At 45.8% G+C, this 17083-nt stretch overlaps 6 pseudogenes; 5 read left to right on the top strand and 1 right to left on the bottom strand.

Annotated features, from left to right (window-relative positions):
- Positions 1–370: 370 nt before the first annotated feature.
- Positions 371–489, bottom strand: LOC143948630 (5S ribosomal RNA; annotated as a pseudogene).
- A 10929-nt stretch (positions 490–11418) lies between these two features.
- Positions 11419–11537, top strand: LOC143952289 (5S ribosomal RNA; annotated as a pseudogene).
- A 99-nt stretch (positions 11538–11636) lies between these two features.
- On the top strand, positions 11637–11755 carry LOC143956767 (5S ribosomal RNA; annotated as a pseudogene).
- A 321-nt stretch (positions 11756–12076) lies between these two features.
- Positions 12077–12195, top strand: LOC143953416 (5S ribosomal RNA; annotated as a pseudogene).
- Positions 12196–14743: 2548 nt separating this feature from the next.
- On the top strand, positions 14744–14862 carry LOC143942832 (5S ribosomal RNA; annotated as a pseudogene).
- A 100-nt stretch (positions 14863–14962) lies between these two features.
- LOC143957423 (5S ribosomal RNA) lies at positions 14963–15081 on the top strand (annotated as a pseudogene).
- Positions 15082–17083: the final 2002 nt, after the last annotated feature.

Raw genomic sequence — 17083 nt, 5'->3', positions numbered from 1 at the left:
TCCCATCTGACCCAGAACCTGCTTAGCCTCTGAGATCGGGCGCTTTCAGGGTGATGTGACCTCAGGCGAACGCTTTGGGACATACTCAAAACTCTTGACTGATGCTAAAATGGTCACCTTGGGAAACAAGCGAAAGAAAAACAGGTCAAAGCCAGCAATATAAAAAGATTCCTACGGCACCTTTAATTAGGTACTATCCAGGCCGGACCCTGCTTAGCCTCTGAGATCAGATGAGATCGGGCGCTTTCAGGGGGATGTGGCCGTAGGAGATTTCTTAGGGCTCTCTCAGCCCTCTTGACAAATGCCAAAATGACCACCTTGGGAAACAAGCGGAAAAAAAAACCATGTCAACGCCAACAACATAAAAAGAATCCTACGGCACCTGGTATTCCCAGTTGGTCTCCCATCCAGTTACTAATCAGGCCCGACAATGCTTAGCCTCCGAGATCAGACAAGATCAGGCACTTTCAAGGTGATGGGGCCATAGGCGATCTCTTCAGGCACTCTCAACCATCTTGACAAACGCCAACATGGTTATCTTGGGAAACAAGCAAAAAAAAAAAGTCATTGCCAACATTGGAGGCTAAGCAGGGTTGGGCAATCAGTTTCCTTGCCTGAAATAGGCATCTCAGAACTGCCATCTGGCTACTTCCCGGGTTTCCAACTCCTTCAACTAATCCCAGGAGACAATACTTCGCCTCCATCCTGGTGGAGGTTCCAAACACCCGATCAATGGTTCCTGTCACCTCTGTCCAGTAGCGGATCAACTTCGGGCATCTCCAAAACATGTGCATCATGCCTCCCCCCATGTTCCCGCACCGGGGGCAATATTTTGCATATTTGTAATTCTCCACATCAACTGTCACATTGAGTATGTGACAGTCCTGACACACCATCCTGACTTATTTTTCTTTATTTCTTATTAGAAATAGAGAGTACTATCTCAGAATCCGGTTACATCTATTCACTTCGGTGAGTTCTACCGCTAATTGTACGGTAATGCAAAATGTTCACAAAAACATCCATTTGCTACCAGATATGCTGCACATACTAAGAGTAATGTAACTATCGCTCGCTAACGATATAAACAGTTTTATTGCTTTTCTGACATTAACCGAGTATCTCTGACATTAACTGAGTGTCTCTCTGCACTATGATCTTAATAATAATAATAGGATTGTGTAATGCAAAGATCAACTAGTCTAATATAAGCTTTTCTCATTGGTACCGGCATATCGTTTAAATTTAGACTAACGTAACTATTTCTCGGCCATTTTCAAGCTAAGCTTTCAATCTCTTACCTTTGAACAGCCATACTTCCTCCCTACAATATTAAGCCATTTAAATGTCCTATTTGTCGCCTATATTATACAACTCTATGCAATAGGATTCTCTTTCTGACTCTATTTTGTGTATTACTTCTTCTCCACATTAACTGTCACACTGATAACACATAACACTTGCAACCCATTTTTTAACAGCAGCAAAATGTGAGAAAAGCAGTGGGACGGTTTACTTGATTGAGAAGTGGTTGCAGTAGCAAAGCATAGCAATACAGTTTGATTATATTAATAACACATAATGCAACTATTTTACATTCACATCATGCATACATCCTAATGTAAGCTGTCTATCACTATTAATGTTCATGGTTACTGATACATTATGCCGATAACCAGTGGAAACGGAAAACAGTCAGTGTAAGCCGTCTTCGTGCGTAACAAAATTAATGGAACGATTTACACGTTGGAATTTTCAAGCTACGTCAATTTACTCTTAAATACCCTTTAGCTGCTTAGCTCACACTTTGCTGTATGTAGCCGCGTTTACATGTAAGTAACCAATGGGGATGGACATTTCATGTCCATCTCACATCTCTAATGCAATTTGTCTCTTTGCCATGTCATACTTTGCCAGTTATTATACTTTCTCATCCGATAGAAACCTAGTCGTTGCTGATATTTCATGATTACAGCAATTATCTCATCTAATTGCTATTCCAACATTCTGCCTTGGTTTTACTTTGCAACGCTCTATGGAACAATGTAAAGGTAAGCTAGATATTTTGTGCATTTCCACTTAAACTCGACCAATATATACTGTCTCAATATCCTTTCTAATTTTGCTAAATTAGATGATAGAGTTTGCTATGTCTAAATCCAGGTAACCTACTCACCTTTATTTTGTATACTGCTAATTTTTGGATAATACAAAACCATCTTATTGCTTCTTTACACGCTGCACATATTAAGAGTAATACAATGCTACCGATGTGAACAGTTTAATTGCTCTTCTCACATTTAGCTGGTATCTCTCTGCTATAGGAAACTGAATTTGTACCACAACGATCACTCATCTAATATCAGTCCACTCAGTGCTACCGGGATAACGTTTACATTTAGAGTAATGAAATGATTTCTCAGTCATTTTGGAGCTACTGCAACTAACGCTTCCGATCTCTTTTAAACTGCAATACTTAATATGTGCAATATTAAGTAATATTTAGCTGCTTAGCTCACACTTTGCTGTATGTAGCCGCGTTAACTGTATTAATGGTTACATGTAAATAACCAATGGGGAATGACATTTCATGTCTATATCACATCTCTAATGCAATTTGTCTCTTTGCCATTGTCATACTTTGCCAGTTATTATACTTTCTCATCCGATAGAAACCTAGTCGTTGCTGATATTTCATGATTACAGCAATCATCTCATCTAATTGATATTCCGACATTCTGCTTTGGTATTACTTTGCAACGCTCTATTGAACAATGTAAAGGTAAGCTAGATATTTTGTGTATTTCCACTTAAACTCGACTTGTATATACTGTCTCAATATTATCCGTTCTAATTTTGCTAAATTAGATTGTAGAGTTTGCTATGTCTAAATCCAGGTTACCTACTGAGCTTTATTACGTATACTGCTAATTTTAGGGTAATACAAAACCATCTTATTGCTTCTTGGCACGCTGCACATATTAAGAGTAATGCAATGCTACCGTGAACAGTTTAATTGCTCGTCTCATATTTAGCTGGTATCTCTCTGCTATAGGAAACTGAATTTGTACTACAACTCATCTAATATCAGTCCACTCAGTGCTACCGGGATAACTTTTACATTTAGAGTAATGAAATTATTTCTCAGTCACTTTGGAGCTACTGCAACTAACGCTTCCGATCTCATTTCGACTGCAATACTTAATCTCTGCTATTGCAGAATATTTAGCTGCTAACGTACAGCTAATCACACTTTGCTGTACGTAGCCGTGGGGATTGGCATTTCATCTCTAATTCATATTCACATTTCTAATGCAGTTTGTCTTTTTGCCATGTCATCCTCTGTTAGTTATTATGCTTTCTCATCCTTGTGCTATATTTGGGGTATATTCACTACATAATTAAAGACACGTAATGAACCTGATTGATAAAAACCTACACACGTCGTTGCTGTTATTTCGTGTATTTCCACTTAAACCCGACCTGTATATACTGTCTCAATATTAATTTTAGAGTTATTTTGCTATATTTATTATTAGTATAAACAGATTACTATCTCTAAATCCTGGTAAACCAGCTCACACTAAACCATCTAATTTCTACCTTACACGCAGAACATATTAACATTTAGCCGGTATCTCTCTGCAATAGTAAACGAAATGTGTAGATCACTCATCTAATATTGTCTTTTCAGTGCTACCGGAACAACTTTTAAATTTAGAGTAATGCAACGATTTCTCAGTTTTATGAAGCTACTGCAACTAACGCTTTGGATCTCTTTCCTGATAGATTACGCTCTGCAATATTAAACCATGTAAATTGTCCAATTGGTCTGCTAACAATGCTATGTATAATAATACAAATCTTTCAAAAGCAATATCGTCTCACTGCAATACTTACACTCTGCATAATATATATGAATAATGCGAATAATGATAATAATGCTAATAATAAAGTCGTCTAAAACTCGGCTATAAGTAGAGAATAAAACTATCTTACATCAAAATAAACCATGTACTGCCAAACCAATAATGGCCAATTACTTAACGTCTATCAGTCAATGACTTAACAAAATAAACTTAGCACTCTTTTGCTCTATTTTGTATAGTTGTAGTTCTCCACATTAACTGTCACATTGATATCACCACTGACAACACACCACTTTTTAACAGCACCAAAATATGAAAAAAGCACTTTACATGTTTCAGAAGTAGTTGCATTAGCAAAAAATAAAGTCCTGTCTTCTTTACACGCTAGCTTTTCTGTATACATTAATCTCTCTGTGTACAGTGTAAGCCTATCTGTAAAAAAAAATAGCCTGTCTTCTGCATACTCTAGCCTCTTTGTATAACACAGTCTCTCTCTGGATTCCCTAGCCTCCATCTCTGCATACCCAGGACCTTCCTCTGTATAATCTAGCCTATCTGTATACACTAGCCTGTCTTTTGTACAAATTAGCTTCTCTGTAGCCGGTCTTCTGTATACACGAGCCTCACTGTCTACTCTTGGTTGTCTTTTGTATACACTAGCATCTCTTTATACATTAGCTCTCTGTATACCCAAGCCTCTCTGTATACACTAGTCCACCGGTATACACTAGCAAGTCTGCATACACTAGCCTCTCTTTGTAACCCAACTTCTCTCTCTGTATACCTTAGCCTCCATCTCTGCATACCCAGGACGTTCTTCTCTATAATCTAGCCTATGTGTATACACTAGCCGGTCTTCTGTAGACATTAGCCTCCCTGTATAAACTAGCTGGTCTACTGTATACACTAGTCCGTCTGTATACACTAGCAAGCCTGCATACACTAGCCTCTCTGTGTAACCCAGCCTCCATCTCTGCATACCCAGGACGTTCTTCTCTATAATCTAGCCTATTTGTATACACTAGCCTGTCTTTTGTACACATAAGCCTCTCTGTATAAACTAGCCGGTCCTCTGTATACACTAGTCCATCTGTATACACTAGCAAGTATGCGTACTCTAGCCCCTCTCTCTGTATACCTTAGCCTCCATTTCTGCATACCCAGGACGTTCTTCTGTATAATCTAGCCTATCTGTATAATCTAGCCTATCTGTATACACTAGCCTGTCTTTTGTACACATTTTTGCCTTTCTGTATAAACTAACCGGTCTTCTGTATACACTAGTCCGCCTGTATACACTAGCAAGTATGCATACTCTAGCCTCTCTCTCTGTATACCCTAGCCTCCATCTCTGCATACCCAGGACGTTATTCTGTATAATCTAGCCTATCTGTATACACTAGTGACCATCTTGGCATGTGTCAAGAGGGTTGAGAGTGCACAAAGAAATTGCCTACGAGCACAACACCCTGAAAGCGCCCAATCTCGTTTGGTCTCAGAGGCTTAGCAGGGTTGGGCCTGGTTTGTACCTGGATTTCCAGATGCCGCAGGCTTATTTTTATGTTGTTGGTGTTGACCTGTTTTTTTCGCTTGTTTCCCAAAGTGATCATCTTGGCATTTGTCAAGAGGGTTGAGAGTGCCTAAAGAGATCGCTTACAGCCGCATCACCCTGAAAGCACCCTTTCTCTTCTGATCTCAGAGGCTAAGAAGGGTTGGGCCTAGTTAGTACTTGAATGGGAGACGGCCTTGGAATACCAGGTGCCGTATTCTTCTTTTTATGTTGTTGGCGTTGACCTGTTTTTTTTCGCTTGTTTCCCAGGGTGACTATCTTGGCATTTTTCAAGAGGGATGAGAGTGCCCAAAGAGATTGCCTATGGGCACTTCACCCTGAAAGCGCCCAATCTCCGCTGATCTCAGAGGCTAGAAAGGGTCGCGCCTTGTTAATACCTGGATGGGAGACCGCCTGGAAATACTAGGTGCGGTAGGCTTCTTTTTATGTTGTTGGTGTTGACTTGTTTTTTTTGTTTGTTTCCAGAGGTGACCATCTTGGCGTTTGTCAAGAGGGTTGAGCGTGCCTGAAAAAATCTACTATGGCTGCATCACTCTGAAAGAGCCAAATCTCATTTGATCTCAGAGGCTAAGCAGGGTTGGGACCTGGTTAGTACCTGGATGGGAGACCGCCTGGGATGTCTCGATGCCATAGGCTTTTTTTTTAAGTTGTTGGCATTGACTTATTTTTTTTTTTTGTTTTATTCTTTTATTAAGTAGAACAACATAAATATAACAGTCAACCATACAGCATGACCCAGGGTCACAATTACATGGTAACAAAAAATAGGCAGCCAAATAACTCTGGGTTCTCAGAGGGGAGTCCTACAGTTTCATGCAGAAAAGAGAGAAACCCCACCTCCGACATGTAGTACAGTATAACTAATGCAGCTCCGTTCGGACTTTAGCCAGAATTTTTATATCTGCTTGGAGCAGCGAGATGGGGCGATAGGAATCCGGGGAGTGGGTATCCTTTCCTGGCTTGGGTATCACTATAATAATTGCCTGCCGTAGAGTATCAGGTAGGGACCCGGAGTCAAATATGTGTGTATATAATCTCAACAATTCTGGCACTAGTGTCTCAGAGTAGTGGGCATAGAAATCCAGGGGAATACTATCCAGTCCAGGGGCCTTAGCCGTTGCAAGGGATGCCACTGCTAGCCTAATCTCATCTGCCGATATCGGGGCCTCAAGAGACTCAACCTGAGCCTCAGACAGGTAGGGAATAGAGATATCTCGGAGGTACGCCCCGTCTCAGTTCTCGGCCTATGCACCTGCGACTCATAAAGGGCAGCATAGTAAGCAAGAAACATGGTGGCCACTGTTGGCGGATCAGTCACCTCCTCACCCCCATTGTCAGTCAATGAAACCACCACCGGGGGCTTGGAGTCCAATGCGCCAAGTAGGCCAGCAACTTTCCCGCCCTCTCTCCTTGTTCAAACACCCATTGCTTAACAAAAAACAACTTTTGCTTAGCCTGTTCAATGTGGAGGTGATCTACTAGCCTTGTGTGGTGACGTAATACCTGGGCCTTAGCAGGTGTGGGGTCAGTAGTGAAGTCAGTGGTCACCGAGTCCAGCTCCCGTAGGGCATTAGATAGCAAAGTCTTGGAGGTACGCTTCAACCGGTTAATCCGGTGTGTTAAATTGGAGCGTACGTGCAGTATAAAAGCCTCCCAGGTACAGTCAACCGGAGCCGTCCCCTGATTAGTAGTAAAGAAAAACCCCCATTCGTCCCCTAAGTCTTCGCTGGCCGGGTACAACATGGCGTACTTGAGGTGAGGTGCCCTAAGGCGCCTCTTGACTTCCACGAATCGGGAACAACGTTTTTGAACTTCTGCGGAGAAGTCAGGAAACACTGAGATATGTCCGTTCTGAAATGGGATGTTCCCTATTTCACGAGTAAGGCGAAGGATGGCATCCCTATCCCGGTAATTTAACAGCTTAGCAATGCACGTGCGAGGAGGTGCCCCCTCCGGCAGCGGGCGGGCAGGCATTCTGTGGGCCCTTTCAATAATAAATGAGGTAGAGAACGCTTCCCTACCGTAGGCCTTAATCAGGAGAGATTCCAAAAATGTCACCGGGTCAGCCCCCTCGGAGCCCTCCGGCAGGCCGATAAAGCAGAGGTTAGATCTGCGGGCCCTATTCTCAAGGTCGTCCTGTTTCTGGGCCAGCTGCTGGAGCTGCCTTTGCACATCCTCTTGGGCATGCTGCAGAGGGAACAGGACATTTTCGGCCTGACTGATCCGGTTTTCAGTTTCCTTCACTCTGTCACGCAGTTTAGCCATGTCCTGTCGGATAAGTGAGACATCCACCCTAACCTCCTCAAGTTTAGTTGTCAGTGTGGTCTGGCAGGTAGAAATTGCCTCAAGCACCTTCGCCGTGTCTGAGGTAGCAGGTTCTGCAGCCGGAGTGGACTGTCCACCATGTTGGCCCTCATAGTCCCGCCGGAACATTTCTAGAGATGCCGCCGCTGCAGACTGCTTCTTCGTCAGAGACATCGTCCCAATGTATACACAAGAAGGTAGCGGGTATTACACCGGTAAAATCGTAGGTAAAACAGTTAGTGGGCACCCAGGATCACTACAGGAGATCGCGGTAGGAGCGGAGCTCAGGTCACAAGCGTCCTACTCCATTGCTGTCCAGGCCACGCCCCGTGCCATAGGCTTCTTTTTATGTTGTTGGCTTTGAACTGTTTTTTTCGCTTGTTTCTCAAGGCGACCATCTTGGCGTTTGTCAAGAGGGTTGGGCGTGTCTTGAAGAGAACGCTTATGGCCACATCACCCTGAAAGCACCCGATCTCGTCTGATTTCAGAGGCTTAGCAGCGTCAGGCCTGGTTAGTACCTGGATGGGAGACTGCCTGGGAAGACCAGATGACATAGAAGGATCTGGCCTGGTTAGTGTCTTGATTGGGAGATCGCCTGGGAATACCGGATGCCGTAGGATTCTTTTTATGTTGTTGGCTTTGACCTGTTTTTTTTCCCTTGTTTCCCAAGGTGACCATCTTGGCATTTGTCAAGAGGGTTGAGAGTGCACACAGAAATTGCCTATGGGCACAACGCCCTGAAAGCGCCCAAACTCGTTTGGTCTCAGAGGCTAAGCAGGGTTGGGCCTGGTTTGTACCTGGATGGGAGACCGCCTGGGTTTTCCAAATGCCGCAGGCTTCTTTTTATGTTGTTGGCGTTGACTTGTTTTTTTTGGTTTGTTTCCCAAGGTGACCATCTTGGCGTTTGTCAAGAGGGTTGAGCGTGCATTTTATCTCAGAGGCTAAGCAGGGTTGGGACCTGGTTAGTACCTGGATGGGAGACCGCCTGGGATTTCTCGATGCCATAGGCTTTAGTTTTAAGTTGTTGGCATTGACTTATTTTTTTTAATTTTTATTATTCTTTTATTAAGTAGAACATAAATATAACAGTCAACCATACAGCATGACCCAGGGTCACAATTACATGGTAACAAAAAATAGGCAGCCAAATAACTCTGGGTTCTAAGAGGGGAGTCCTACAGTTTCATGCAGAAAAGAGAGAAACCCCACCTCCGACATGTAGTACAGTATAACTAGTGCAGCTCCGTTCGGACAAATGTAATCATGGAGAACAACTGGGACCACAGCGAGCCAGCTTATCATGACCTACGTGAACCAGAGTAAAATATGAGCCGGTCATGTCCAGAACCCTGGGGTTCTTCTGGGTCCCGAAGGCTAGTAAGGAGACAAGGCATAGTCAAAAGGGAGGACGGGGGAAGAAGAGAGTGCAAAGACAGAGAGAGAGGAGGTGGGGGGATGGCGGCGGGGAAAAAAAGAAAAATAAAGACAAAAAGGGAGGGGGGGAATGCCACCCAGGGCAGACATGGCCTACGTAGGTAAACGTTAGATGTTCAGTAGTTTTCTGGGACAGAGGCACTGCTCACCTCCCGAATGTAGTCTCGAGTACCAGTAAAATACCTCCAGGGCCTCCATGTAACACTAAATGCCTCTTCAGTGTTGTGAAGGGTGGCGGTCAATTCTTCCCTCCGGAGAATATGATTGACTTTGGAATACCACAGCACCTTGGATGGGGGCTGAGGCTGCCTCCACAGTGCGGGAATGCAGGCCCGGGCGGCATTCAGGAGTTGCATCATGAGGGTTTTTTTGTATTTTCGAACAGGCTGTTCGGTCAAGTATAGAAGGCACGCTGCTGGGAACCCAAAAGTTCCTCAAGGCCGGGCATGCCCAGAAAAGGTGTCCCATGGTCCCTGTATCTGAATTTCACCTCCAACAAACATCCGGGATCAATCTATCCATTTTATTCAGAAGGTATGGGACTCTATACCAGCGTGAGACTATCTTGTATCCTGATTCTTGATATTGGTCTGCTTTATGTACTAAGGTCAGGATTTTCCCTATCTGTTGTGGGGTAAATGTGATGCCTAAGTCCCTCTCCCATTTGTGGATAAATGGTGGGGGTCGACTCCTCCTCCTGACTACTCAATAGGTTGTACAGGAGGGAGAGGGTGTGTCGCCCAGGTTCCCTTTTGTGACAGATGGATTCATAGGGTGTCAGGTCTTTTGGAGTGTAGGGGGCCCTTTGTATGGCCAGAAGAATGTGACGAAGTTGATAAGCACTAAACAAGTCAAGCGGAGGGTCAGAAAGCTCGGCGACAGTTTGCGTGGTCGGGAGCCCTCCTGAGGGCCACACCTCTCCCAGACGCTGTTTCCCCACCACTGTCAACTGTCGCAGTTTCTTGTTGGTAAATCCTGGTGGGAAATCTGGATTACCTATAACCGGAGTCATTGGTGATGGCAGGGGAGCAATGTATGTGCAGCGGAACAACCTCCGCACAACAGCCAATGTAGCTCCCACTACGGGGTGACCTCTGAGGTCTTTTGGTAGGGAGGACAGGAGCCACGGGGAGGTCAATAGGGGAATGGATCCATCCTCAATCTCCATCTCCACCGACTGCTTGTGTGGGCCATTACAATGCCAATCAACGACTCTCGCTAGCAGAGTCACGCTGTAGTATTGTATGAGATCTGTGAGACCCAGACCCCCCTTGTCCTTTGGTCTGGCAAGCAATTGCAAATGGGATCTGGGCGGTTTGCGCGCCCAAATAAAGTCCCGGAGCAGCACCTGCAGTTGTCTGAAAAAAATTGGGGGTAACCGGATCGGTAATGTCTGGAACATGTATAAGATCCGAGGGAGGGCCATCATTTTGAATGCATTACAGCGCCCGAACCAGGTCAGTGTTAAAACATGCCAGTTTCCCAAATCAGATTTCAGTCTATCCAGGAGAGGGACAAAATTAAGCGGGTACAATTGCGCTAAATCCGCTGCGATGTCAACGCCCAAGTAACGTATAGACTTTTCAGCCCAGTAGAATGGAAAAGCGGAGCGGAGCCTCTTGGCCTCACCATCGGGGACCAATATATTCAATACAGCCGACTTGGCGCAATTGTTTTTATAGTTTGATAGGCTGCCGTGTCGCTGTAGAGACGCAAGTATTTTGGGAAGCAAAATGTGTGGATTGGAGACGGAAAAAATTAGATCGTCAGCGTACGCCGCAATTTTGTGGTGTGCCGAGGGTTTGGATATGCCAGTAATATTCGGGTCATTCCGAACGTGACACATAAGTGGTTCCAGTGTCAGAATTAAAATTAGGGGAGACAGAGGGCACCCCTGCCTCGTCCCATTAGTGATGGGAAAAGAGTCCGAGCACCACTCGGTCACCCGTACCGCTGCCAACGGCGTGGAGTAAAGCGACATTACCCAGCTCATCATGTTGGGGCCAAGACCTATATGTTCCAGGGTGGCCTGCATAAAGTGCCAGGCCACCCTGTCAAAGGCCTTCTCCGCTTCCGTTGACAACATAAGCAAGGGCCTTCCCTGTACATGCGCCGCATGGATTAAATTGAGGACTCGGGCCGTATTGTCTCTAGCTTCCGACTTATTTTAATTTTTTTGCTTGTTTCCCAAGGTGACCATCTTGGCGTTTGTCAAGAGCGTTGAAAGTGCCTGAAGAGATTGCCTACGGGCACATCACCCTGAAAGCACCCGATCTCGTTTGATGTTGGAGGCTAAGAAGAGTCGGGCCTTGTTAGTACCTGGATGGGAGACTGCCTGGGAATACCAGGTGTCGTAGACTTCTTTTTATGTTGTTGGCGTTGACCTGTTTTTTTTCCCTTATTTCCCAAAGTGACCATCTTGGTGTTTGTCAAGAGCGTTGAGAGTGCCTGAAGAGATTGCCTATGGCCACATCACTCTGAAAGCACCCAATCTTGTCTGATCTTGGAGGCTAAGAAGTGTCGGGCCTGGTTAGTACCTGGATGGGAGACCACCTGGGAATACCAGTTATTGTAGGCTTCTTTTTATGTTGTTAGCGTTGATTCGTTTTTTTTTTTTTGCTTGTTTCCCAAAGTGACCATCTTGGCATTTGTCAAGAGGGTTGAGAGTGCCCAAAGAGATCGCTTACAGCAGCATCACCCTGAAAGAGCCCTATCTCTTCTCTTCTCTGAGGCTAAGAAGGGTTGGGCCTAGTTAGTACCTGGATGGGAGATGGCGTTGGAATACCAGGTGCCGTATTCTTCTTTTTACGTTGTTGACATTGACCTGTTTTTTTTCACTTGTATCTCAAGGTGACCATCTTGGCATTTGTCAAGAGGGTTGAGAGTGCCCGAAGAGATCACCTACGGCCCCATCACCCTGAAAGCGCCCAATCTCGTCTGATCTCAGATGCTAAACAGTGTCAGGCCTGGTTAGTACCTGGATGGGAGACCGCCTGGTAATACCAGGTGCCATAGGCTTCTTTTTTTATTTTTATTTTTTTTATTTAGTAGTATGCGACATACAATGCAAAGGCAACTTCACAGAATGTGTGATACAAATAGTTACAAACAAACAATCATATTGCATGGATATCAGAGTCAATGGTAAGAAGTCCGAGGAGAATAGCACGTGTACAGCTTTGCGGTCATATCAAGATGAGATTAAAGCTCCATCTCGTTGGGATCCTCTACCACTTAAAATATTATTGATACTAGCCCTGCTACCCTCGAAGAGTTTAGATATCCATAGATAGGGGAAGAGTATTGTGTAGTAGTCAAATGGGGTCGGAACATACCATTTTCTTTTCCCTTTTTTGAGTTAAGAAGGGAAATAGTAGAACTGAAAGGAGGGAGAAGGGGAAAGAGAAGATTGGGGAAGGAAATGGCATTCCTCCATTTTATCCCTCATTGTGGCAGTCAGGTCTTCCATTCGTTCAATATCATTTACCCTTGCGAACCACTGGGTCACCATTGGAGCAGATTTCTCTTTCCACTGACTTGGGATGCAGGCCCTAGCTGCATTGAGGAGATGTTTAAGTAAGGACTTATGATAACGCTTTCTCGACATAGGAGTTAGATTGAGAAGAACTGCTGCAGGATCATTGGCTAAGGAAATGTCTGTGAACTTGTGGATGAGTCTCAGGACAGGCTGCCAGAATGTTTGTATTTTAGGACATTCCCCGAAAATGTGGAGAATGGTGCCAGCCTGTTGCCCACAGCGACAGCAGCGGTCAGCTTGACCGGGGAATATTTTGGCCAACACCACCGGTGTATGATACCAGCGTGTGATCAGCTTATATGATATCTCCTGATATTTACTGCAGAGTGACGACTTATGGGCGAAAAAGAGTATTCTGTCCTTCTGTGGTTTGGAGAATGTAGTTTGTAAGTCCCTTTTCCATTTAGCTAGGAAGGGTGGATCCATGGAGGATTGTGCGTCTGTCAGGATTTTGTAGGACCTAGAGAGGGAACCACGAATTGGGCCATCATCCAGGCAAAGTTCCTCGAAGGGGTGGAATTGTCTAGAGAAGAACAAATGGTTAGGTAGTGATCCGAGGAAATGGATTAGCTGTCTAGCTCTCCAGCTATCCAATGCAACAGGTACTTGCTCTAGCAGTATGGTCCCCATGGGAATCAAGCCCGTGGGTCCAAGAAATAGGGCTGCTCTCAGAAGCCCTTTCGGGCTTGCCTGGTAAAGGCCTGGTCAGACAGGCCCGGAGGGAATCTAGGATGTCCAATAATTGGGGTCATAGGAGAAGGGAAGTTAGTCAGGTGGGAAAGGTGAAAAAAACTATCCATCTCGGCGAGCGAGGGGCCAATTAACGGGTGAGTAGTCACACAGGGCTCCAATGGCCTCCCCGCCCAAGGCAGACCAGCCAGTGGAACCCGCGCCATCTCCTGCGATAGCTTGACCCATAGCTTCAGTTCCCCATGCCGGTGTCTTATCACATATGGTCCCCCATCGGATAGTGTCCGCTGTGTACTGTGCATGCGCAGTACACAGCAACACAGATTCCGAAAATTGCCGAGCATGAACGGCGCCTGCGCACTGAGTCCAGGTTCTATCCTCACTATCCAAGTGGACATAGAGTAAGAGTATAAAAGAGCTGAGCGCAGCGAGGCCGAGCCCGAAGCGTGGCGAGCGAAGCTCGCCTGCGAGGGGCCCTCTAATATTCACAACCCTATGTCCGCTTGGATGGTGGGGCTACCACCTCCACTCACCGCGCAGGCGCCGTTCAGCTTCAGAGATTTTCCAAAGCTTCGTCTGCTCCGTACTGCGCATGCGCAATACGGCGCAGACACTATATCATGGCTGGACAGTATATGGCAGAACACCGGCACCAGTCAACCACCGGTGTCATGTGCGTCGCTGTGTAATATAGAGCAGGGTCCGGGAAGCCAATACCTCCCCGCAATTTCGGTCGCAATAGCATTGCCCTACCAATACGCATATGTTTTCCGCGCCAGAGGAACTTGATAAAGATTGAGCGAACCGCATGAAAGAAAGTCTGGGGTATTTTGATAGGTAAGGCTTGTAGTAGATACAGAAGTCGTGGCATCGCGTTCATCTTCAACACATTACAGCGTCCGAACCATAACAGAGCTAGTGGGTCCCATCTTTTAAGGTTCGCTGTAAGCCCATAGGCTTCTTTTTATGTTGTTGGCTTTGACCTGTTTTGTTTGCTTGTTTCTCAAGGCGACCATCTTGGCGTTTGTCAAGAGGGTTGGGCGTGTCTTGAGGAGAACACTTACGGGCCACATCAACCTGAAAGCACCAGATCTCGTCTGATTTCAGAGGCTAAGCAGCGTCAGGCCTGGTTAGTACCTGGATGGGAGACTGCCTGGGAAGATCAGGTGCCATAGAAGGATCTGGTCTGGTTAGTGTCTTGATTGGGAGATCGCCTGGGAATACTGGATGCCGTAGGCTTCTATTTATGTTGTTGGCTTTGACCTGTTTTTTTTAGCTTGTTTCCCACGGTGACCATCTTGGCCTTTGTCAAGAGGCTTCAGAGTGCCCAAAGAGAGTGCCTACGGCCAAATCACCCTGAAAGAGCCCAATCTCATCTGATCTCGGAGGCTACGCAGCGATGGGCCTGGTTAGTACCTGGATGGGAGACAGCTTGGGAATACCAGGTGCCGTAGGCTTCTCATTATGTTGTCGGCGTTGACCTGTTTTATTTTCCCTTGTTTCCCAAGGTGACCATCTTGGCGTTTAACAAGAGGGTTGAGAGTGCCCAAAGAGATCACCTACGGCCCCATCACCCTGAAAGCGCCCAATCTCATCTGATCTCAGAGGCTAAACAGTGTCGGGCCTGATTAGTACCTGGATGGGAGACCGCCTGGGAATACCAGGTGCCATAGGCTTCTTTTTATGTTGTTGGCTTTGAACTGTTTATTTCGCTTGTTTCTCAAGGCGACCATCTTTGCGTTTGTCAAGAGGGTTGGGCGGGTCTTGAAGAGAACGCTTACGGCCACATCACCCTGAAAGCACCCGATCTCGTCTGATTTCAGAGGCTTAGCAGCGTCAGGCCTGGTTAGTACCTGGATGGGAGACTGCCTGGGAAGACCAGGTGACATAGAAGGATCTGGCCTGGTTAGTGTCTTGATTGGGAGATCGCCTGGGAATACCAGATGCCGTAGGATTCTTTTTATGTTGTTGGCTTTGACCTGTTTTTTTTCCCTTGTTCCCCAAGGTGACCATCTTGGCATTTGTCAAGAGGGTTGAGAGTGCACAAAGAAATTGCCTACGGGCACAACACCCTGAAAGCGCCCAATCTCGTTTGGTCTCAGAGGCTAAGCAGGGTTGGGCCTGGTTTGTACCTGGATAGGAGACCGCCTGGGTTTTCCAAATGCCGCAGGCTTCTTTTTATGTTGTTGGCGTTGACTTGTTTTTTTGTTTGTTTCCCAAGGTGACCATCTTGGCGTTTGTCAAGAGGGTTGAGCGTGCATTTGATCTCAGAGGCTAAGCAGGGTTGGGACCTGGTTAGTACCTGGATGGGAGACCGCCTGGGATTTCTCGATGCCATAGGCTATAGTTTTAAGTTGTTGGCATTGACTTATTTTTTTTATTTTTATTTTTCTTTTATTAAGTAGAACAACATAAATATAACAGTCAACCATACAGCATGACCCAGGGTCACAATTACATGGTAACAAAAAATAGGCAGCCAAATAACTCTGGGTTCTCAGAGGGGAGTCCTACAGTTTCATGCAGAAAAGAGAGAAACCCCACCTCCGACATGTAGTACAGTATAACTAGTGCAGCTCCGTTCTGACAAATGTAATCATGGAGAACAACTGGGACCACAGCGAGCCAGCTTATCATGACCTACGTGAACCAGAGTAAAATATGAGCCGGTCATGTCCAGAACCCTGGGGTTCTTCTGGGTCCCGAAGGCTAGTAAGGAGACAAGGCATAGTCAAAAGGGAGGACGGGGGAAGAAGAGGAGAGGTGGGGGGATGGCGGCGGGGAAAAAAAGAAAAATAAAGACAAAAAGGGAGGGGGGGAATGCCACCCAGGGCAGACATGGCCTACGTAGGTAAACGTTAGATGTTCAGTCGTTTTCTGGGACAGAGGCACTGCTCACCTCCCGAATGTAGTCTCGAGTACCAGTAAAATACCTCCAGGGCCTCCATGTAACACTAAATGCCTCTTCAGTGTTGTGAAGGGTGGCGGTCAATTCTTCCATCCGGAGAATATGATTGACTTTGGAATACCACAGAACCTTGGATGGGGGCTGAGGCTGCCTCCACAGTGCGGGAATGCATGCCCGGGCGGCATTCAGGAGTTGCATCGTGAGGTTTTTTTTGTACTTTCGAACAGGCTGTTCGGTCAAGTGTAGAAGGCACGCTGCTGGGAACCCAAAAGTTCCTCAAGGCCGGGCATGCCCAGAAAAGGTGTCCCATGGTCCCCGTATCTGAATTTCACCTCCAACAAACATCCGGAATTGATCTATCCATTTTATTCAGAAGGTATGGGACTCTATACCAGCGTGAGACTATCTTGTATCCTGATTCTTTTTTTTTTTTTTTTCAAATAACATATTTATTTATTTTCAAAGAGTGCATTACACGTCATGCATTACTACATCAGAATAAAACAGCTAGAACAGAAAAGAGTAGGCCGCAGGGACCACCCACCTCTTGGCCCATCCCAGTAGGCCCCCCAGGGCCGGCAAATGCCAGCCCGGGGGGGCCCCCCGCGAACAACCGGGCCGACTCTGAGAAATAAAGAATGGCTTTACCCACCATAGGGTCCAGTGGAGTATCCCCGCATCAAGTCATGGACCTCTTCTTACAGTATCAACCTCTCATGACAAACAGCATCCACAAAGTAGTGTGCTAAAAGAACAACAAAGCACGTACA

This window comes from Lithobates pipiens, unplaced genomic scaffold (assembly GCF_037356315.1).
Source record: "Lithobates pipiens isolate NorthernLeopardFrog02 unplaced genomic scaffold, aLitPip1_a1.2 Scaffold_10, whole genome shotgun sequence".
In the NCBI taxonomy this organism is placed as follows: Eukaryota; Metazoa; Chordata; class Amphibia; order Anura; family Ranidae; genus Lithobates; species Lithobates pipiens.
This window is presented reverse-complemented; position numbering and strand designations above follow the sequence as displayed.